General features: G+C 43.7%; 1 protein-coding gene across 7 annotated transcripts in view; it reads right to left on the reverse strand.

Moving 5' to 3' along the window:
- The window catches only part of LOC120904109 (pneumococcal serine-rich repeat protein), a 219,734-nt gene that overhangs the window by 168,887 nt on the left and 27,505 nt on the right, over positions 1-23,342 (reverse strand). The window contains exons 1-2 of one of the 7 annotated variants that reach the window (XM_040313875.1): positions 20,540-20,787; positions 18,398-19,989 (exon numbers count right to left, since the gene is read on the reverse strand). The exons of 5 other annotated variants lie outside the window; for them this stretch is intronic. The gene's annotated coding sequence lies outside the window, so the exon portion shown is untranslated. Of the gene's footprint in view, positions 1-18,397; positions 19,990-20,539; positions 20,788-23,342 lie in introns of those variants that run through there. One more of the 7 variants, XM_040313877.1, reaches the window with a different exon arrangement.

Consider the following 23,342-nt stretch of genomic DNA (forward strand, 5'->3'; position numbering starts at 1 on the left):
CATCTGCGAAAGCGCGTCCGGTCCCCCGCCGTCTTGGTATGCTTCTTTATAGGGTTGATGGTGGCAGTGTTTTTATTCATTATGTTACTGTGCCTCTCACGCCGGGCAGTTATGTTTTGGTCAGCGTCGCTGTGTGTGTGTGTGCGTGCGTTTGTGCGTTAAGCACATTCCCCGCCGAGTTGTTGGGGGCCAAAAGGCCAAGAGAGCGTTTTTATTTCCCTTGACTGTGTTACTTTTTTTTGTTTTTGTTTTTTGCGTACCGCCGGCGAGGGCATGATGTTCGCGAAATGTTGTGACCACCGGCCAAGAGGCTAGAAAGATCGGGGCGCTACATTGAGGTCGCGGCAATGGGTTGAAAAGTTTGTAGACATGTTTGAGACGCTTTTGCGTGTATAAATATAGCTCTAAATGTAAGTTTCAACATGTATATTGGTAGAACATAAAAAACAACAGCAAAAATATTTTTTAAATTTATTATTGAAGTAAAACGGGTTAAAAAATAAGTAAAGGGATCAACCATAAATTACGTAATATGTGTGGAAAAGGGCAAGAACACTTAATTTTGTCATTACGTAATTCATGTATGACTATATATGTAGAAAATGGACATCAATATGTGTTCCAACCGATCAGGTCTTAACGCTTTGGTCACAACTGCTTATGAAGTGATGATCTTGCATTAAGCCTCTTATTCCCAATCCCTCATTTACATGGGCATCCAAAAATTGATACAACATTACTAAAACATAATATCCTGTTGCTACCAATTTAAAAGCCACTTCACAACACTAAGTTGAAGTTTTGGAAAGAACGTGTTCTACAGTTTATATTTACCGCAAAACCAAAAGTTTGGGCATTACAGGATTAAGTTATATACTTCCTAAATCATGAGTGAATTTAAGACATGAACCGTATCAGCTCTCTTCCTCAATAACAAAACAAACAGACAACAAAAAACATCCACTTTGAAAGATCGTTGAACCAGTAACTTATCAGTCGCGCACGCACGCACGCACTCTTGCGCCCCAAAAAACATTACAACCCCATAACAACCACCCGAAAGACAAACGGCCTCGCGAAAAACGCAATCCGCCACCACTTGCGGCACAGCAACACGGCCAGTCCAACACGAGAGAGGGAGAGCGCAGGAGAGAGCGAGCACATCAGGAGGAATGGCAGCGTCCGGCAGGGGGGAAGTGGAGAGGGGTTTGAAGTGTTTTAAAAGGCCACCCAGTTCTTTGCGGCCCCGCCGGCTCTGCTTGCGCAAAACCGTAAGTCATGCGGGAGGAGGTTGGTTGCGTACGTCATGCGTACACGCAGGCGGCCAACAGACTTCCGCGCAGCAGCAACAGAAAGCGGTTGAGGTGAGATTCGCGTACGTATGGTGAAGGAAAAAAATCGCACACACACACAGGTAGGTCCATGATGCCCCGTTAGGCGAATCGAACGGAAACTGTTGGGAGGTGGCATGGTGGTAAGCCACGCACCCGGGTAATGCTGACTCATAGATCGGGGTGTAAACCTGGCCGCGCAGCGGCTGTGCGTGTGTGTGTTTGTCGGTGCTGCGCAAAAAGTTAAATGGAAGCAAAAGCTAGACGTAAGACAAACCCCGTGGTCCCAGCAAGAACCATGCCATGCCAGCGTGTGTTTGTGTGGCCCTACTGGGAGACGATTTGAATTTTCGAGCCGAACAAGTCGTTGGCAGGGCTTTGGCAGGGCCAAAAAAAAAACAAAGAGTGAAGGTCCACCGAGACTTTGGAGGGTTAGGAGGTTGACTTATTATTCGAGTCGAGTGCTTTGTCTTTGGCTAGACCACAGTTAACGGCCTTGAACTGCTCAGAAGAAGAAGAATAATAAGAAGAAGAATAAAACTAAATGTTTGTCGCTTTTCCGGTCGGTGTGGAACTGGTTTTGAATGGTGAATGGTGTAAGAAAGGACTAATTTATGAGTGATAATTGTCTGCTTTACAACGAATCAACAACAGGTTTGCGTCAAAATTTACACGTTCACTTTGTGATTTAAATAATGTATGAGAGGAATTAATGTTTTTGTATTGAACTACCTGCTAATCAGTTTTTTTAAACCTAACTTACTAGGTTACGTAGTTTATGGATAACCCCCATATTACACTTCTAATAGAAAAATACGTATTAAATCGGTTTTTATAATGCTTTAACACTAAAACCACCAAACGAAATCAAACAAGCGAACATGCTTAACCCTGTTGCGATGCCTCGCTTCGCCTGCTCGCCTTAATTTCACAACCTTAACAAAAACCCTTCGAGCACGAAACGCGATCTTGCGCTCTTCAGTTCTTCGTTCTTCCGACTGTCTCGTTTGCGTGCCGCTCCCCGTCTACCAGCTTTATTTGCATGCTTTATGTGCTGTTCATCACAAACCACTTTCCCGCGAGCGATTGTGTCGAATAATAGCAGCACACATGGCTCGGAGCAGCGACAAGGGAAGGAAGGAGAAACTACAGCGATAGTGAAATAAAGCGCGACACCACCACCAGAGACCAGAGCAACTGGAACCGAGTGCGCGCACAACGAGCGGTATTTAAAGCGCGAGACACAACTTCCTGTTTTTTTCCGATGCCCGTGCCGAAAACTGAAACCACGAGCAGCAACGTGAAAGGGACCTTGTCGCGCTGCTGGCATCCAGAAGGGTGTTGTTTATGGTGAAGGAACGAGGTAGAACTGGAACGAAAAAAAGCAAAATCGCTCGCAGGGATAAAGCAAAAAACAAAAACACACACACACACATTCCAGGTCTCACAAAAGCGGGACACATTCTTATGCTTCTACCCCCCCAAACCCAACGAGGGAAGCACATTCTTATGCTTCCCTAAGGGCGGTGGTGTTGGAAGATGGAAATAGAAACCGATGTTTTTTTTTTATTAATTGTCTACAAACTTGGGGATCAGAATCGAGTAGAAATATAAAAACAGGAGTCGATGGCGCGAATTAGGTGGCGTAAAAAACGGCTTACTAAGGCACGTTCCCCGTTCTTTTTGCTGCACTGTCTTAGTTGGGTCTTGGCATAATATGCTTATCTTCTAAAATCCAACCTTGAGCGTCTCGTGGCGGAAAAACATCATAAAAAGATGCTACAACAATTAACCCCTTCGAAGCGGATAGGTTTTCCACTTGATCTTTTCGAAAGGCGAATAAATAACGGTTGATCCTTTGGAAGGGATTTTCAATCAAGTTGTAATTGAAGACGGGAACGGTTTATTCGTTATTTTAATTCCTTGCCTAAATTTGCCAACTTAGGGGCCCTTCACGATTCTAGTCAGCCTTTTGTATGGAGTTTGACAGTTGGAGGCTGAAGTCATGTAAACACTCAATACAAAACCACACACAAAACTAGCCTGCAATTTCCAGTCTAGATTCTTCTAGCCTCTAAGCTAGAATTAGATTCGAGTACCTGCTCGAAAAATGGCAAAACAAGGTCGTGTTTTCATTTATCCCAAGGTGCATTAAAGAGATCTGGTGATGGAATACAGAATTCAGTGTTTATGTAGTCCAGGTGGTCTCATAGCATGTTTTTTATAACCAAATTTGAATATCACTTTTTAACAGGATAGGTGAAAAGTTTTGTTCAAACAAGCTTTCTGGAGGCTTGAAGAATACACAAAACACTCTTAAAATCTTCATTCAGAAGCAAAAGCGATAAAAATCAGCCTTCTAAATTCATACACCTTGGGATAAGCCCACTTGTATGTTATACCCACTTAGATAGCTGCTCGAAAACTGCTATACAATGGAAACAGCTGATAGGCTGGAAATTCAGCCTACGAACTTAAAACGAAAAGGCCCCTTATTTGGATTTTATGATTTTTTTCAACGATCTATTTTTGTGTACTTTCTTACTATTTTGTGTTTGTTGAGTATACTTTTTTATTTTTTGTACTTTTTTAAGCAGTTATTTAATCTCTTGAATATCACTGATTAAGGAAAAAAATGGAAAAAAAATCAAAAATGTTGATCGACAAGTAACAAAGAACCCAAATTAAGAGAATTCTGAAATTTGCTCAAACTTCCTTAGTTCTTTTGAAGTAACATTCCAACCTTCTAGTTAGAGTTTAGTTTTTGGGCATTCAAAAACATAAATAATTGTGTAAAATTTGTTTTAAATTATTGCAATTAACCATTGTGTTCGGAACAGACCCTAACATCCTTAATTTTAATTGCACTTCACTCCGTAATCATTTAATTAACATTAAGACTAACAGGATACATACACCAAAAGTCCCGCCATTTCGAGAAAGTTCCTTTCATTGCGACAACATCGTCATCTACGGTGCCGAAAAATCAGGCTCAAATTACACCATGCCAGTGTACCCACCCCACAGTGTAAACGCCCGGAGTACAATAAATCATCAATAATTGGTAATTTAATAAAACATGAATAATCCTTTTGCGCTCTTCTGTCAATTTTGCCTGCCTTTCGCAATTAAAAAAACACATTTCAACTTAATCTTAACCCAAATCGCATCGGGAGAAACACAAGGAACCGGCAAAGGAACGAAGGATCCAGGTTCCAGTCTGCAATTCGGACTGGTGGTGGTGAGAGGGACACATACACTCCCGCCGGACCACCGTTGGATGATCGCGCTGAGCCTCCTGTCGTCTGCCCGACAGAGGAGATATCCCGACAGATAAACGGCGAAAACGGCCAACAAAACAAACGGCCGGGCCTGTCGGCGCTGTTGCGTCGAAATATGCAAACCCACTTAGAAACGGACCCAGCGATGGATTATGCTGCGTCTCGGGCGGTTTTGTGAGACGGTTTTGTTTCATGTGTTGTTGGTTAAGGGTTTTCTGTGTTGTTGATGTTTTTTCCCCCTTACCCGTCTACTGCGCTTGTTTGTCTGGTCTGGTCTTTGCCTCTCCTTGAACCGTCCCGCTCACCCGCCTAGTCTGCACATTCGCAAATCATCATCAACCATTTCGCCGCCACCCCCCTTTTCGGATGCATATCTATATACCTGCGAATTTTTCAACCAAAAACCCCGCACGAGAAATACATCAATCGTGTGTGTCTCGCCGTTTTATTTAATTTCGGTTTCGTTAATTCCTTCGGGGCCGCCGCCACCGTCACACGGGAAAGATCCCATTTAGGATTTCGGCGGATTTTTTTTTGTTGTGCCTTGCTGCTGCTTCTCTGATGTGGGGTTCCACTCATTTAACGTCTGGGCGCGCGGGTCGTAAACAAAAATTTTGCACAACAACAACCCCAAACACCGACCACCGACCGGGATGGATGATGGCGGGATATCGCAGGAAGAAGAAATTGTTTGCAAAAAAGAACCACCCACACACACATGCAGAGATATATTTTGCGACCCAGACGGGTTCGGGGCCGTGCGAAATTATTTCGCAAACTCGGCGAGACATGATCGCGGGGACGTCGGTCGACTGCTGCTCCAATTTTCTCTCGAAAGATCAACCGGCCGGCCGACCGGACCCCGGATCTCGAGGATCGTGTCTGGCTGCGGTCAATCGCCGTGCCTGTGACTGTCTGTGGGTCGCATTATTTGTCGGCGGTTTCAAGTTTTTGTAGGGTTTTTTTGGTACGTTTCTCAAAGGAACTTTCGATGGTGGTATTAAGGATGAAGAAAGGTGGAAGGAAATCGATTCGGTAACACCATAAATCAACGGCTAAAAGCCGTAACTCTTCCCATGAATGGTATGGCATCCGCCAGTTTTTTGAAGTAAACAAACAGTGCAAAAGGAGATCGTAGTCATCAGGCTACAATCATCGAAATGGTTGCCAACGTTTGGACAAACGCGTTAGGAAACGGTTTGTCAAAGCCGTTGAGTGGGATTTGTGACCGATCGACGCTTTGTGAAATGTTGTGTATGATATACCAAAAGGAGAACGATTAAATTGCACTTGAAATAATCGTCTCAATACATAGTGAGAACGTATCAATGAATTCCGACACTTCATTTGGCGTCAAGACAAGGGAGTGAACGATCCTAACATTTCTTTTTATGAACTTTGATTTAGTCTTTTCAGCAACGACGACGGCATTCACAGATGATCCCAAAAATGTCTTTACCATCTATCGTTTTCTATCCAAAAGCACACAGAGAACAATGAACAAAAAAAGCAACTCCACCCTGAACGAAATGAGCGGCTATTAACGATAATAGCACTGCTTTCGAAACCTTGGCTACGCTCCCTACTATCGGCAGCCGGCCAACCGTTGATGCCGGTGTTACGATACTCCCGCGATGCAGAACGAACGTTGTCCGTTAGCCAGTGAGAGACTCTTTGCTACAGTCCAAGTCCGTTTTGTTGGCAAAAGCAGCCGTTCTGTTGGCGGGCCTTTCCGCCTTCGAATTGGCTGCTGGTTTTGAAATATTCCACACACCACCAACGCACGCGTACCAGACCAGTTCGCTCGGACGCGCTCCTCCGGCGTAAGAAGATGAGTTCGCGATGAGTAATGAGCCCAATAATGTAGGGCTCACACTTCATAGCTTTCCCGCCAGAGCATGAGCGCAAATCGTTCTGCCAACTCGCAGGCAGCGCTGCAGCATAATACAGCTCGATGTCTTGTAGTCGTTTATCAAAGCGACAACCCGCACGGTGAGAAAGCGCAAAGGCGTTATAATAGGTTCATGTTTTTTCGTTAAACAAATGGTTGAGAACACGCTTTTCTGGTGGTTTGAAAGCGATGTACCAATATCCTCAGGAGCAAGATGCATTTTGAAGACTATTACTCTACCAAGAAGTACAGTTCTGATAAAGAATCGTTTAGGCACAAAAGGATCCAACATTTTTAAATGAAATAGTATAAATATGAACGATCATTGCTAATTCAAAAGTTCTTTGAAGTTGTCGTAATTCCTGGAGGACTCTGTTCTAGAGAGGGCATGCTAGGAGGAAATGACCATTGTAACGTCCAGAATAGACCTGGATATCTCCAAAAAAACCTAGAAACTAATCTCTGAACGTTCAGGACTCAAAACATCATTTTATCAAGTCTTCAAGGATAGGAATTCTGGGTGTCATAAGAAGATACTGAGAAACCTGAATGAGTTTAATGCAAAACTTTGTCAATTCATCCAGGCTTTTTATGTCCACCAGACATTCTTACCAATTCAAAGGAAAATTTGGCATCGATGTCTAGAGTCATAAGAACCTAACATGCAGAAGAGTTACATGTCAAGATCTTCAGCTGATATACTTAACATAACTACCAGCCGAAATAAATATTAAGGACATATTGGTTAGGACGCGTTAGGACCCCAAATGGATGTAATGAAGATCTCTATAGATATCATCTTCATCTGTTCTTTTTCTACTTGTACAAGATCTTTGATCAGCACCTAATCAGATTCTTTCGATCTTTTAGACGCATTTTGTTGCGATTGAAACTTAAATAAGATTCACAAGAGCCTTATAAGCAAAAAAAACCATCTCCAAAATCAATTCCCCAAGAAACAACAAATCAATTACTCTTGGACAAAACACGCTTAAATGCCTCATTTTCCGTAACGACTTAAACACAACAACAAAACCTCTCAATGACCATTATAACCGGATGAAAAACAGTAAGCTACATACACACACACACCCATCCGTAGCTCGTAAAAACTCTTTTAAATTCCGGTATCAAACAGATATGCAATTATTCCGCACCCGCCCGATACAACCCTGCTACCCACCACTTGATGGGGCTGAAATCAATATCCAGCACGGCAATTATGGCCATCTGAAACTGAATCTTCATCCCATTATCGGCATGGATGAAAGGGCACCTTCCCTGCCCGCCCGTCCGCTGCGGAAATATAGATTAAGCAAACGAGCCCTGATCAATGCATCGGTCGAATTTCCGCAGTTGTTCTGCCGGTGAGTGTTATGAATAAAAGACCAAAAAAAAAAAACACGAGCATTACAACAGCACCCGCGAGCCAAAGTTTCCACCAGCAGTTCAGCACAACAGTTGGTTTCATTTCCGCAAAAACACATCAAGCAAACGTGTGGATGGGTGTTTTTTTTTTTTGGAATGAAACAAAATGGTAACGCCGCGTTGCTGTTTATCCAAGGTTTGCACCCAAAAAAATCGAACCGATGCACCGATACACATCTTCAAAGTGGAATCACCCATTCTTCAGAGTGGTTAAGACATTAAAACTAAAGCGAAACGAGCAACGATCGTGATTGATTGGGTCAGAACAGGGCGCGAGCGCGGGAACGGAACAAAACGAAGCCCGATCGAAGCCGTAGGCCACCACACACTGAAGCTCTCCCTCCCCCTCGCGTTACCAGCTCAGCTACAGAATCATAACAGCCGCCACACACCCCGATCATCCCCTTGGCGCACCGATTGATCATCGGCTCCATCGGCGAACCGTTTTACGGCCTATTTCCTGTTCGTTACATCTCGCAAGCCCTGTGACGCGCTTCCACACCTCCACACCTCAACAAAAAAGGTGGCAATCCTCCCGCCGGGGTGCCAAACTTACACCGATACACCGGGGCCACCTTTTTCGCAGCATAAACGCGCAAAGGGAAGGGGGGTAGGCGCGCGAGCATAAACGGGGCGGCAGCAGGAAAATAAATAAGCCGCCGCCAGCGCGAGAACGAAGCAAAGCCCGAGCGCCCTTTCATCACTGCATGGACGGGATATGGGGGCGGCTTTGGAGGAATGGATTGGTTTGCTTTTGAGACTCTCCATTCCGCGCGCAAACCGCACGACCCGCATCATCCATCCACCAACCACCACCACCGGTAGCACAGAGCATAAGCCGTCCACCAGCCGTGTTGGACCTGTTGAACGCCCCGAGTGCGAATGTGCCGGGGCAGGCATCGACACCGCTGAAAGAGAGGAGGAGAGCAAGGCGAAACTTTTTGGCGTCGAGTTCGGTGGAGCTGTGCAGCCTTTCATTCATCGTTCGATCCCGGGCTGCGAAAACCGGGCCACAGAAGATTCATTCACGGATTTATGAATGCGCGTCAGAGGAGCACAACGGCGGCGCGCGGTTTGGGCAGCGAACGGGCAGATGATTGGTTTTGGCTTTCCGCGTACCGCGCCCGAGTACTAGCGGCCACTCTCCGCTCTTCTTACACCAATAATGCTAAACCGAATTGTGGATGTGGGGTACAAAGGGGGTGGAGGGTTGAGAGATGACGTGCTAAGAGATTGAAAATGTAATAAGCACTCTGGAGTGCCGGGTGGTGGCCGGGAACGTTCCAATACCGAAGCGGTCGCAATGGGGAAATGGAACGGGTACCACACCAAACCAAAGAAATGTGAAAGGTATGACGCAAAACGTGAAACACATTCCACAGAATGGGGAAGAGAGCAGCGGTGGATGGATTGAAAGAAGACGCGCGGATAAAGCATAGGACAATAACAAAAGCTTGGGGGGCGCGCTCTCCCAGTCTCGAAAATACTTCGATAGTAATCAATGAAGTTATTATCTGTAAATCAAGCACACATTAACACTTCTTGTTGTTTTTCGGTAGGAGTGATTTAGTGTGATGAATTGAGTCATCTTAAAAGAATCATTAGAACGAGTTGTTTCGCAAACTGATCGATCGAAGTGATCGGCATCAAAATTGGCTTGAAATGAATCAATCGAAATAGATTCAACAAGACTCGAAAGAACATGTAACTCCAAGCAAAAACAAGCAAAAAAAATTAAGAATAGCTCACTGAGTTACTTGCAATCAGTTCATTGAACATTCGGTCATAAAAATTGTCATCGTAAGCAGTAGTTAGCATTTATCAATAATGGCACTTGCTTTCTAACGTAACTCATTCTATCATATGTCTTTTCTTATACGATTCAACACGATAACAATCGGATCTGTTATGGATTGACTCAGTAATTCACTTCCAATCGATTTCAAATATTCTAGTTGGAAAAACATGAAGCTTATAAAAACAGAATTTACTGATTTTACGAAAAAATAATATAAATTTCAAAATTAAATCAGGAATTTGTGATAAAATTAATACGTTGACTCATTATCCGTGTTATTCGACTATCTGTGCGAGGTCGAGCCCTGAAGAGCCCGGATAATCGGCGCTCCACTGTAGTGTGTTTCAAACATTCTGGGTTACTTCTAATTTTGCCAATGCTACCAAAACATTGAAATCTTTTTAAAAAGAATTCTGAATCTTTTGGAATAGATTTTTGTAAATAATTCTATAAAATGTGATAAAAATGGCTATTTTTGATATTTATTGGAAAATTATTTGATTTAATTTATTAATACATGAATTACTTTTAATAGCTGGAGCCTAATATCATGCAATTCATAATGACCTTTGACTTGGTTAATCTTATTAGCGTCTGGAAGCAAATGATTCTATCATAATGATTCAAATCACAGCTAGCGAATCAAATAAAATCAATTCAAGCCGAAATCGCGGAACATATGAAATAAATTCGTCATACTCAAACAATTTCACAATCTTAAACCACATCCACCCTTGACATTAGCCTTCATTCGCCATTGCCAGTGACAATCTGAACCTGTAAAGGAAAAAGCTCTCTCGTTTAGCCTCGTATTCACGCCCCAATAAAAGGAGTTACTTCTACTGCTGATTTAGCTATAATGCCATTACAAACGATTACACAAGTTCCCCCTGCATACAGCAATATCACCCGGTTCGGGCGTAAACATCGTGTAGTTCCTTCCCTATTCCACTCCCCAAAAAAAAACACAGCCTAAACCTAAACTTAACCAGGCCCCTGGCTTTTGACTGATTAGCAAAGATAACGAGCGCCGAAAGCCTGTGCGGCTCACTTTGCACCCCACGACGAGCACCGGCCTTCCATTTGCAGCGCAAAATTCCCTTATCCGCTCCCCGGTGGTGGTGTTTTTGAGTAGTGGTGGTGCGAGTAGGCCAAATTCCAAATTTGATACGCATTTGATACGCGCGCAGCAGGCGCCAGAGCGCGCCACGTACACCACCTTAACAAGCAGCCAAATTCTCTCGAATGAACGGGGGGAGCGAGAGGAGTTGGTGGGACGAGGGCTGTGATAACACACACACACACACGCTCAGTACACACAAACACACAGAGATATTGGGGAGGCACCATCACCGGCTTAAATAGGGGTGGTGGAGGGTGGTGCTTTTCGTTCGCGGTTGGTTGTCGTGTGTTACCAACATCCTAACCCGTGAGTGAGTGTCGTGTCTGTACGGGCGAATAGACAGGCGGTACAAGTTTCGGACATGTTCGGCGGATCCCAAAACATTCAAATCGGGCCATACTGTTACACAAGAACAGAAATTTGAATGCTTTAACAGATTCCAATGAATTCCAATAGGAAAATTTTCCAATATATACTTAATTTGATCAGGATATTCAATAAAAAAAAAACCCAAATGCCAATCGATTGCAGCATGCTTTTGTGGCATGTTCCACCCATCTAAACCGCTCCCGAAACCGATCACCGAAAACCAAACAAGTTCACTTAATGGTTTCCTCTCGCGCACTCACCGGCCAGAAGGAAACAACTTTCCCAATTCCGCAACGACGACTCGCAACCATAACCCGTCGATCGCGTCGTAGTAAAGCTTTTTGATCGAGAAAGCAACAACTGTTCCAGGCCAAAACATTGGCAAACGATTTCATCAGATTAGCTCCCCAAAAAATAAAACAAAAAAAAAAGGTTGCCTTTAGCATAACAACAGCATAAAGACGACAAAATTCGGTCTGAGTTCATGCCCTTGCAACTAAATCTGGGCGTGCAGGGGGGAGCGACGACGTGCCTGCATGGGAGAAACTGTGAAGTGTTTCGCATAATCTCCCACCCCACCCCACCCCCTGTGTAAGAGCCGATGAAGTGGGGAACAATATGATCGGCCCGATGGACGGACCACATCGACAATCTTCTTTCTAGTTTCTTCTATTCACAAACATAAATACGCACACACCCACACACTCTAGCCTCTTTATATTTTTTTTCTAATGCACCAAACACAACGATGACGCTTGGTAGTGGTGGTGGTGGTGATGTTTGGAGGTTTGGTGGTGTTTACTTTCAAGGCTACGCTTAATTTTGTTTTTAGACTGACTATTAATTTGTTTATCAAGCAAACGGTGTAACCTTGGCGCCGTTCGTTGACATTTCGGGAACAAGGGGGCCGTTCGTCTCGACAAAAACAACAACAACAACAACCAGCAGCGGTACCACCATCACCACCACCACCATACTTCTACTAACGTTAGCAACAGCAACAGTACCACTAATACTACCACTACTACTACAGTCGGCAAATCAGCGAGCGAGCGAGAGAAGCTCACAGAGACGAAGAAGGAAAAACGGCACACAAACAAAAACAAGAACAAATAAATAACACGCAGCCAGATCGCGTAAGCACCAACACACGCAACGGTACGCACGCACCGGCCGCAGCAGCAGCAGCAGCAGCGGAACGAAAGGTGAATGGGCCCACGAAAGGGGACGGACGGAAGGGGGAGAATCTGTAATGCTCACACCATATACACACCACGCAAAGCGCGCAAAACCGGACCCCACCGGTGCCCGGGTGTGCACGCGGCGGGGAACTTTTGGGCAGGAAGCAAGGGGATGATGATGGTTTTTGGGGGCCAACGAGGGCGCGGGCGCGGACGGTGTGGTAGGAATTTGCCAAATGTCGGAAGTGTGCAAAGTCCGGGTACGGATCACTATGGGATGCAAGCGGGCGTCGCGTGGACTTGTTTGGACTACATCCCAAGGAAATTTTTCGAATGGAGAAAGATTGTAAAATTCATTTATCCTGAATCTGTTGAACAATAATTTTATGTTTTTTTTGTGGCAATTGAAATTAAAAAAAAACGTATAGACAATGTCAATGTCAGTAGCGATATGATTAAACAATTTTTTTTAATCCCAAAAACCCACCAATTCTGTAGTTTTCTTTGTTGCCTCCATTACTGAAATCAAATCTTCAAGCCAAACTGTCAATTATACCAAGCAACAGCATATACTTGGTAATTAAGCTTACGAATGTGTCTGTTCTTTTGAACTGTTTCATGATTTCATGTTCTATGATTATGTATATCCTAAATTTTGATTTTAGATCAATCAGCAACTCAGGCTAACAATCATCAGAATGGGGAGAGTTAAAGCTCCAAAGCCTTTCATTCGTCTACTCACAAGTATCTGTTCTTTTTTCTTTCTTTCTTTCTTTCTGTGTGTAATGAGCTGACATTATCCAACTACACAATTTTTGAAATCTAATATGGCAATACGCAAAACTGACAATTGGGTACGGAAAGTACAACTCATATTTGAATATTTTATTTTAAATTTTAATATTTTTTTTATTTATTTATTTATTTTTTGTTGGTACGGAAAATACAACCCAAGTTTGAATATTTTAACTGTCATACACTCACCAAAATGTCAAAAAATCATGCCTTCTTGGTCTGAACTCAGTTCCACGTTCTGTTTCATTTTCCGTTCGACTTGCCGTTTGAGTCTCGTGCTCAGGGTGATCTTGTATTTAAATATTGAATTTAATTGTGGAAATTTGAACAACAATTTCTTTTTATTGCTGTTCCAAATCTGATAGTGATATCGATAATTATCGAACATAAAAAAGAATACGTTCACATAATTAGAACAAAAGTCGAAAATAAGGAATTTTCAGATAAATAATTAAAAAAATTGATCTACTATTGTCATCTAATTTCATTGAATTATACGTTTTTGGTACATTGTGTCCTTCAAATTTGGTTGAATTGACATATAAATTATTTTCGTTGATTGATTTTCAAACATATCACTTCTTAATTTTTCATAGATACAGGAAACATAGAAAACTGAGATATTTTACTTCCCAACTGGCAAAACAACGATTATTATCCATTTTTCGCAAGGGTTTTGATTTCAAGAACGAATGGCTTGACTCTCACTCTGTAATCGAAAGAACACGTAGAAGCTTTCATGGATAAAATACTACTACTTGACACAGTTCTATGGAAACTTCGAAGCCACTATTGAAAGCGAGATAGTTTGGTTGCAAAATATACCTGATTTCTTTAGCAATATTCAACTCGACGTCGAGACTTCTCGATTGCAAGAATAAAATAAGCCTGCGGTCCCCGAAAAACCCGACATTTGTCCCTTGCCCGCACCATAGTCCAGAGCAAATTCACGCAGCGACCGAAAAACAAAACCACAAGAGAGCGCGTGAGAGAGAGAGAGAGAGCGCACATGCACGATCGAGATCCGGCGTGCGCTCGTACGGCGACCGGTGAGAGAGATCGATCGCTGATGATCGACATCGAAAACATAAAGGCATAAAAGGATCGCGACGGTAAAGTGATCTGAACCCTCTGGCCTGGAGCAGCAGTGGAATAAAAAAAGGGTTCCAAACACGGAAACGCGCAAAAATTCCCCCCCCCCCACTAACGCACGCAACTCGGCCCATCCTTTGCGCAATATTCTCGCAAAACAACCGTGCGCAAACATGATGCGCGTGTGTGCGTGTACTTCCCACAAACACTTTTACGCACGCAATAGAATGTATATTTGTGTGTGTGTGCGAGTGGTTTGTGTTGTGAACCCGACACGAGTGGACACGACGCGACCCCACCACACGATAAAAGAATCGACGATTTTTCGCGGATCTCGCTCTCGCAGGGCGATCGCCGTTGATGACTGTAATGATGAGGATGATGATGATGATGATGTTATGCTTTGAGTGTATGGGGTGTGCGTGGTGATCGCGAAAAATTCCTTCCCAACTGCTGCCCACTGCCCAGGAGAGCAACAGAGAGAGAGAGAGAGAGTTAGTGAGCGACGCGATGATGCTGCTGCCGCTGCTACTGATGATGATGATTGTGGACGGTGGAATGCGCACCAGCAACAAACCAATAAAAATACCGGTCGGTGGTCCACGCAGCAAACCGGTATCATTTCAGACTAAATAACAACACTGCCAACCCTGTACTGGCCCCGCACTGGGCGATGGTGGTGGCCCACAGCAACAGCGCAACACGCACGAGCAGCATGGTGGTGGTGGTGTGTGTGCTTGAGTTGAGATACATTCCCTTCTTACACGTTGGTGTGCGCCGGGGCCGCGGCTGTTTCCTTCTGTTCCTCATTGGCCACTTCTTCTTGCTCTTCTTCTTCCTTTCCTGTTTAACATACGCGCATTTCAAATCGGTTGTTTTTTCTATTCCTTCACAGTATGTGTGTATGTGTTTTTTTTTTTTTTTTTTTTGACAACGGCCTTATTTCTACCCTCCGCGGGGTGCGCGCGTTTTCGCTCTTATCGGTGATATTTCGCACAAACCAAGGGGACTGACCAGCGAAGCAAAGGCACAAACACGAAAGAGAGCGCGAAAAAAAACCGCCCCAACTCCCGAACCTTCCAGCGACAGGGAAGGCGGACAAGAAGAAAATCGAAAGTGGACCCCAGCAGTGTGTGGCCGGCCAGCCAGCGGGGGTTTGTTTGTTCTGTTTGTTGTCGTCACAAGCGAACGTGCGCGAGAGTGTCGCACTTTATCGCCTCCGAGCAGCACCCAGGATGTTGATCATGGGGATGTGGGAAGGTGAATAGGTCGTCGAGTGAGCAAAGAATGAATGACAATTCCTGTGACGAAAGGAAGGAAGCACCACCGAAAAAGGTGCACAGAAAAATTCATTCATCATCAAAAAAAGTCAGCGAAGGCATTATCAGCTCTCATCGTTACGGGTGGTGCGCCTCTGGCATCAAGCGCACGTCACACACCGCGTGCCAGAGCAAACCAAAATGCCACTTTTTTCTCTGTGTGTGTGTGTTTGCTTTGGAGGAGCGCAAAACTAGCAACATAACAACAACAGCCAATTTGGTGTGAGATTTGTGAATTGTGGATGTAACCGGCAGTTGACAACACGCTGTACCGCATGCACAACGAAAATATATCTATGCGCACTACTCCGGGGACGTTCTGTGACGTCACGAGTGCCGCCAGTTACAGTCCCCATCTGGGCCTTTCAAACCTTCAAATCAAACAAACACTCTATATAGGGTTGGGTTTAGGGAGGGGACACAAAACGTAAGCAAAGTAACGTGATGTCAAAGTCCCATTGGCTCCGATTGGCGGCGGTGGTGGCGCGGCAAACGGGCGGCAGCTCTGATAGTACACGCTTGCTGGACGAAAATAAATGGCGCCAACGGTCGGTGCACACGCAAATATAACACCACCCCACAACACCACTTCGCCCACCGCCTTTATTTTTGACAGCCTCACACGCCGGCGGCTCGCGACGGCGGCTGAAACCGCGTCATCGTTTACAACGCTGTCAAAACACTTCGATCTTCCCGTTACTAGCTGGCTGCGGCCTAGCCTGCATCGAAGGGCGCAAGTGGATGCTGGAGTGCAAAACAATCGATGCTATTATTAGCTAAGGGACGCTTTGTTATGAAGAAGTTCAGGTGCTCGGTGTTATCAAGTCATAAAAATTACAATATTTTTACATTTATTCTGCGAAAGCTGTCATTGCCCTCGATGAATGTTGTTTTGAATGTTGAAGAATCAGTTTTTGATGAACTGGAGAAGCAGATTTCTTTTACAGTTCTATTTGTTTTTCATTGAAATACAGTGAAATCTCCCTAAGGTGAATCTTCAAGGGACCGTCGTCAACTTAGAGAGACATTCATGTTGAGGAAAACTAATGAAGTTGTTGCTATGAAGTTTCCAAGAAACCATCGAAAAAACCTGGGATCCTTGGACAAATGTTTTTGTGAACTGTCGCTCAAAAATTTATCTTAGAGAATTTCGTCTGCCAAATCGCATATGCATCTTATAGAATGTTCACCTTAGAGACATCTTCATCTTTAAGAGACATATAATGACATAAATTGGTGCAATGTTGCTTGAAGTGATAGGTTTTCACTACTAAAACTAGTATTTGAAATAGTTCTGACTGAAGAAATCAATTTTATACATTTCAAGATTTTATAAATTCGACCAAAACGGGAATTTAGATCTGCAGTTGACAGCTTACGTTTGCTTGCACAGAACTGTCAGACACCCGTTTGGTTCTATTTCTAGCCAACAAGCTCAAATTTTAACCTGTCAGTGAAACAATATTCCTTTCCAATTTGACAAATAACGTTCTGCCATATCGGATTGCATCATTTTGTATACAAAGATGCATTTTAGAATAGTTTTGTTTTCTGTTTTTTTGCTGTTTGAAGTGGGTTATGGTACTTTTAATAAAATTGATAGAATTAAATCATTTTTTTTACTTTTTTGACAAAATTTGCATGCTTTAGCCAATCATTTATAACTACCTGAGATAACCTGTCCGAGTCCTTGAGAAGAATCCCTGCGTTTGTTTACATATTTTTCAGGCTGAAATAATCTAGGCTGGGGAAATTCAGCGGCCAACGGTCAAACCCCATGTAAAAAAGATGACTGGAATTATTAAACTCCTCAATAACGGTTTTTTATTTCCATTAATGTTTATACAATGAAAACGTAAAATGTAAGATATTATCAATAATAAATTATGTTACAGTGTTTGAAATATTAGGATAACCGTAAATATTTAATAACTTATCACTTGTCCAAAAATGTATTTAAAACTGTTTGTTCGATCTGACACTTATTAAGTTGAAAGTAATGATCGAAACTGGAACAAATATTCTATTTAATTTTTGCTACTATCATCAACTTTAAAGGATAATATAATGTTTTCCAATATTCTAAGTGGAATCCAATATTCCAATATTACAATAATCTAGTGGAAAAATACAACTTTCGCCAATAAAGATGATAATTTGTCATTAAAAATAAGCAACATAATAACCTTTAGTCCAGGTATGACTGCACAACACAATATTTAAACTGTAAATTTCTCCCAAAAAGGAATTGACGAGACATGCCGAAGCTCCATGAACAAATAAAAATCATTTGTTTGATTAACACTATTAAAAAAGACCTTCAATTAATCAAATGCATCAACAAGTTATATAAACCTCCCTCAAATCCTCCGTAAAAGGGAACCAAATTATAAATCAATATCAATTTCTGTTAATTTCCCCCCATCAGGATAGAAAGAAGTCTCAGCCGGAGTTAAGTAATATGTCTACTGCATTCCAATAGGACCCTCGCCGACGTCTTAATTCTGTTTCCCCGCCGTCGGTTGGAGTTGGCTGCTCTAACCTTCGACCAGCTATTATCCCGCTGGGGGTGCTTAAAATTGCGTCCATAAATCCCCAAACGGTGTTCGCGGACCGCGGCAGTACGGGACGAACTTCATTTAGAAATTATATTATAAACTAGCAGCCGGCAGCAGCTGCCAGCCAGCACCCAGTGGAATTACACTAGCCCTACTACTCCCTGGAGGAGGGGTTTGAAACCGCCGCCCCAAAACGATTATAAAAGTGCTGTGTTTCACCTTTTTACTTACGTTATTCAAAACAAAGCTTGAGGAATATTCGCGTTGGCCCGCGATCGTTACTACACGCGTCTTTTACCGATTTCACCACACGCAAAAACCGCTTCCAATCGAGTTGAACCCGTGATTCAATCTTTGATTTCTTGTGTTTTTTATATATTCGCGCACAAGCCCTTTCTTACGCGATACCGGGCCTGAGCATGTGTGCTGGAGGTGTGTTTAGACGCAATTCACGCAATTGTACGCACAACGCCCAAAATGCACTCGTTTACACACTCGTGTGTGGAGAGATGATCACGCCTCCATTGCAGGGGCGCCCTTCCAAAATTAAAGACCACAAACACACACACACACTCACGCACAAACAGAACGCACGCACCGCAACAACACCGAAAGACCGGGCGCGCCCGGCGGCCGCCAATAACAATCGGCCCTTTTATTATTCGGGTGACTTCTTGCACACCCGGTGACCAGGTGGGTGATGGAGAAACTTCTTTTTTTCCCCCTTTTTCTCTTCTGCCTGTATTTTCACCTCCCCTTCGTCCCCGGGTTGGGACTAATTTTCATTCAATTTCTAATTTATTAGCTTACGGCACGCAATTCGTCCCCTTTGGCGGGGGGAGCAAACGACAAACAAACCTCATCGAACGAGGCACACACACACACATATAAAGGCACACTCCAAAAAATGAACTTCCTTCCTTCACTGGTGGAGTGGATTGCTCTTGCACACCACACACGCAACCACACACACTCGAGCAGCGCCGTCACATTCCGAAAGGCGAGAGACTGTTATCCCGTCGAGGATTCCGGTTCTCCCCTTCGCTTCATGGGCACAAACACCCCCCCACCGGATACGGGGCCAACGCGCACACGGGGAGACAACAAAAAACGGAAGCTTTTTTCGATCCTTTTTGGACACAGAAACACACACACGCGCGGGTCGCTCACCGGGCCCGGAAAAATGAACGACGCCTTCTCTCGACGGAAGAAGGAAAAGCTTTTGTGTGGTTCTTTGCGCGGTGTAGTAGCAGTAGTAGGGATGATTACTATTATTATTATTTATTTTACGGCAACATTAACGCACATCCCGACGCAACACATACACACACACACACGGGCGAGAGCGCCACAACACAACTTGCCACTTGGCTACCACACGAACGAAGGGACCTGGTGGAGGAAAGCAGGATCCTTCTTTGCCCTTTTTTTAGGCGTACAAATACTAATACGCACACACAAACACAAGCAGTGGGAAATATTACGCTTTAGGCGGGTTTTTCACTCTTCCGATGGAGGTTCGTCGTCTGCTGTTTTTTTTTTCTCTCTTTCTTGGAAACTTTTTGGAACGATAACTTTTTTTTTGGTTCCACTATTTTTGTATTGATTTTCTTCTTTGGATCCTTTTTCTCTTACAGTGGCACACTGCTGTGCTCACCTTTATTTTACCTTTGCGCGAGCTTTTATGCCACAGACATTGGGAAAAAGGAAAACTAACGCAAACGAGAAACTCGATCAAGCTGTAGTCGAGTGACAACGTTTTAATGCTTGATTTTGTTTCAATTTTAAATCACTTTTTTTTTTGTTTTTCCCTTTTTATTTTGCTATTAAATATTGAAAAAAAAATAAAGAACATTAGACACTAACAAAAAAGCACCACAAAACACAACCAATAAAATGCACTGATTAATCGAATCGAAAAACAACAACCCAAACCACACAGCAGCATTTTCCCCCCAAGGGACGCTTTTTCTGCTGAGCACTCTTTTATCAGCCCCAACAAAGTGGCTTCATTTCACCATTAAAAACCCGGCGCGCAAATCACTCTCACTGCGTGCGGCTAGGTCTGATCTTCGGCTCCGACCATTCGACTCGAGCCACGCGCGTATCGGCCGGCCATCATCGCACAAACACGCTCTTATCGCCGCCTTAACGCTTCATTAGCATCCCGGCGCAGATGAAGATCGGAGCCAATCTGCTGCCTTGCTGCTCGTGCGATGTTTGCACTTTGGGTCATTTTGGCACAACAAACATCAACAGAGCACAGTGAAATGCCGTTCATTCATTGACTTGTGGTTTTGGTTTTACTTTCTTCCCTTTCAGAAGCAAATTTTTCGATTCTGCTACAATTTCTTCGATTCGTTGCTTTCTTACCACACAAAACTCGAGGGTGCACTTCACAAAAGCAGCTCTTCGCCAATTAACTTTCAGTGAGTATTTGATTAGATTTTTAGATTTTTTTCAAAACTGTGACTCACTACACAAAACGATCGCGTAAATCGCACCGAGAGTAAACGCTTTCAACACACGCCGTTCCGTACAGTTCGAAGGGCAGCGAGGTGCTGTACCACCTTAAAACTCGAACACGCGCGCTACGCGGACAGACACACACCCGTCCTGGTTGAACGTTGTAATTTTTTTAACCATCACTTTCCGGCTGCCGGCCCGTCGAAGCGGCCAGCGCGCGCCAGAACGGAGATCGTTCGGCTTGCACTCGATTGCACGAAGTTGGGACGAAAGAGAGAGAGTGAGAGAGCATCTCCCGAGAGCGGGAAAGAGAGCGGTTTATAGCGTTTGCAGGTATTTGCGTGCGCTGTCTCGCTTTCGCTCGGCGTTCGGAGTCACTCACGCTCTCTCGGTACTGTTTGTTGGGTGAGCGTGCCCCGCCGGGTGCGCATTGTGCTCTGAGTGACGGGGGCCCTGTGTTTTCGCCCCAAAACAGGCGAAACCACACAACGGCGTGAGTGCCGGGCGGGCGAAAATGTGCATCCCGCGGGAAAGAAGAGCAGCCGAGTGCGTATGTCTAACAAATCTCGTTGGAAATATTGTTATTATTTTTCACATGTTTTTTTTTTTGTATTTTTTAAATGTTTATGATAATTAGTTTGTCCAATGAGGAAAAGAACAATATTCATCCTTCTCTTATATGTATCCAAAAACCTCCTATGAGCTGAGATCATCATTTTAGAGTATCTTTAAGGTCAAAATTGATGAAACTATATTTTTTCACCAAGCTTGTCGAAGTAAGAGGATAGCATGAGGAATATTCTGTAAATTGAAAATAGCTAAACAGGCCAATACAATATTTGAAAAAAAAAAACTTCTTTGAAGTTGAAAAGAGTGTTTCATGTTTGGATTTAGGATAGATCATATTAGTGGATGATCGCTTAAATAAAAAACGAATTTTAAAAATCTAACCTAAAACAAGCAAATAATTTTACACATAAAAAAAAAAAATTGAATGATATCCAAATGTTTACCACCTCTTTCTTCCGCTTTTCAATGCGTAATTTAAAATGATGCAAATACTGCGCAAAAACACGATCTCATATAAACACTTGAGGCAAATTACACAATTGCCCTCAAATTCTTCAAGGTTATCGGCCGGAAGTAACAATGGCCAGATAATAGAGAGAAAAAGTACAAAGCAAGAAAACAGACATACACAAACACACCCCTTTCTTTTTCCCACAAAAACAACAGAACCCTGGCCGGCAGGATTGCGCGACTGTTACACAAAACTGTTGCTCTTTCCCGTTTTGCTGAATTTGGCCAGCCATAAAGCAACACAGCCGCACATGTACACAAAACAATGCCCTACCGGTTGTATATCCCCATTGTCATCCAATTGTGGGGACGAACAATTCTTCCGAACCAAACACCCTTCCAGGAAGAAAAAGATGATGGTACCATTTTTGCCATCGCCAAAGAAAAACCCGGAAGAAAAATTCCCCAGCGGAACGCAGACGACGGGAGCATTTCGCCAAACCTGTCTGTGTCTGCAAGAAAAACTCTGCGCACACAAAAAAAAAAAAAAACGCCCGGGAGAAACCGGAAAATAAACCATATTGCCTTCACGCTAAAATGATTAAAAAGGAATTAAACTTTGCCTCAAGTGGTTTCGCCCGAGGGGTCATTTGGGAGCGAAAAGGGAGATGGAGCGGGTAGCCGGAGCAGCGTCGAAGAAGGTTAATCGACACACACACACGGGTCGGGTCTCGCGCCGCAACAGGATGCGGAAGGAGAAACTGCGACAACAAAGGACATTAATAAAGCGCGCAAAGCCCTCCCGTGTTTCGTTGCCAATCCCTCCCTAGCGGCGCAGCTAACAAACCCCCATTTGGATGCGGAGGGAACAACCCCGGGAACCCAAACAACACATTTATCCCGTCTGTCTGTCTGGTCTGGCCTGGCTGGAAAAGATATATATTTCGCCTCTCCATCCGTCCGCGGCAAAGGGTATGCGCAGAAGAAAGAATCCTGTTTTCCTCTCCAACACACACACATACATACACACACACACTCTCTGGACCTCCCCGGGAGGTTTATTCCCCCTTCTCATTGTTCCAGGGATTGAACGAGACCAGAATACAACACAAGGGGCGGACCGTTGAAGGGAGCTTCTTTACGAGATCCGTTTTTTGGGTAAGAGCAGAGTAACACACAACCTAAAACCACACCAATTTCCTGCACTCAAACTTTGTCTTTGGCTGTAAGAAGGACTTCACAAGAATCTCTGAAGTCCTTTTCCAATGTCCAGCAACAAAACTTTGTACATTAAACGTAATTTCAGGAAGATTCTAATACCTGGAGGTAGTATTTCAACTATTTGTTCAAAGAAATATAGTTTCCAGACTCATTCCTGGAATATCTTTGACACACGAAATACAACTTTTGGAACATCATATAACGACTGATAACTTACATTCTAGCGCTGGGATAATTAATCCATACAAACTGGGACAATCTCATTTTCGCTCCTTCACAAAAAAAAACCTCTTGTTTATATACCTCCAATAAGGATATGGGAGGGCAAAAAAAAGCAAACAAACACAAGCGAGAGAGACGGAAATGCCCTAATGCTCACACCCAAACGTCTCAAGGTCAGTGACGAAATTCGAACCATAACCACGGTCTCCCACAGGCGTCCCAAAGCGTTCCCAGCCAGCAGCCCCAC

This window comes from Anopheles arabiensis, chromosome 3 (genome assembly GCF_016920715.1).
Source record: "Anopheles arabiensis isolate DONGOLA chromosome 3, AaraD3, whole genome shotgun sequence".
Taxonomy (NCBI): domain Eukaryota; kingdom Metazoa; phylum Arthropoda; class Insecta; order Diptera; family Culicidae; genus Anopheles; species Anopheles arabiensis.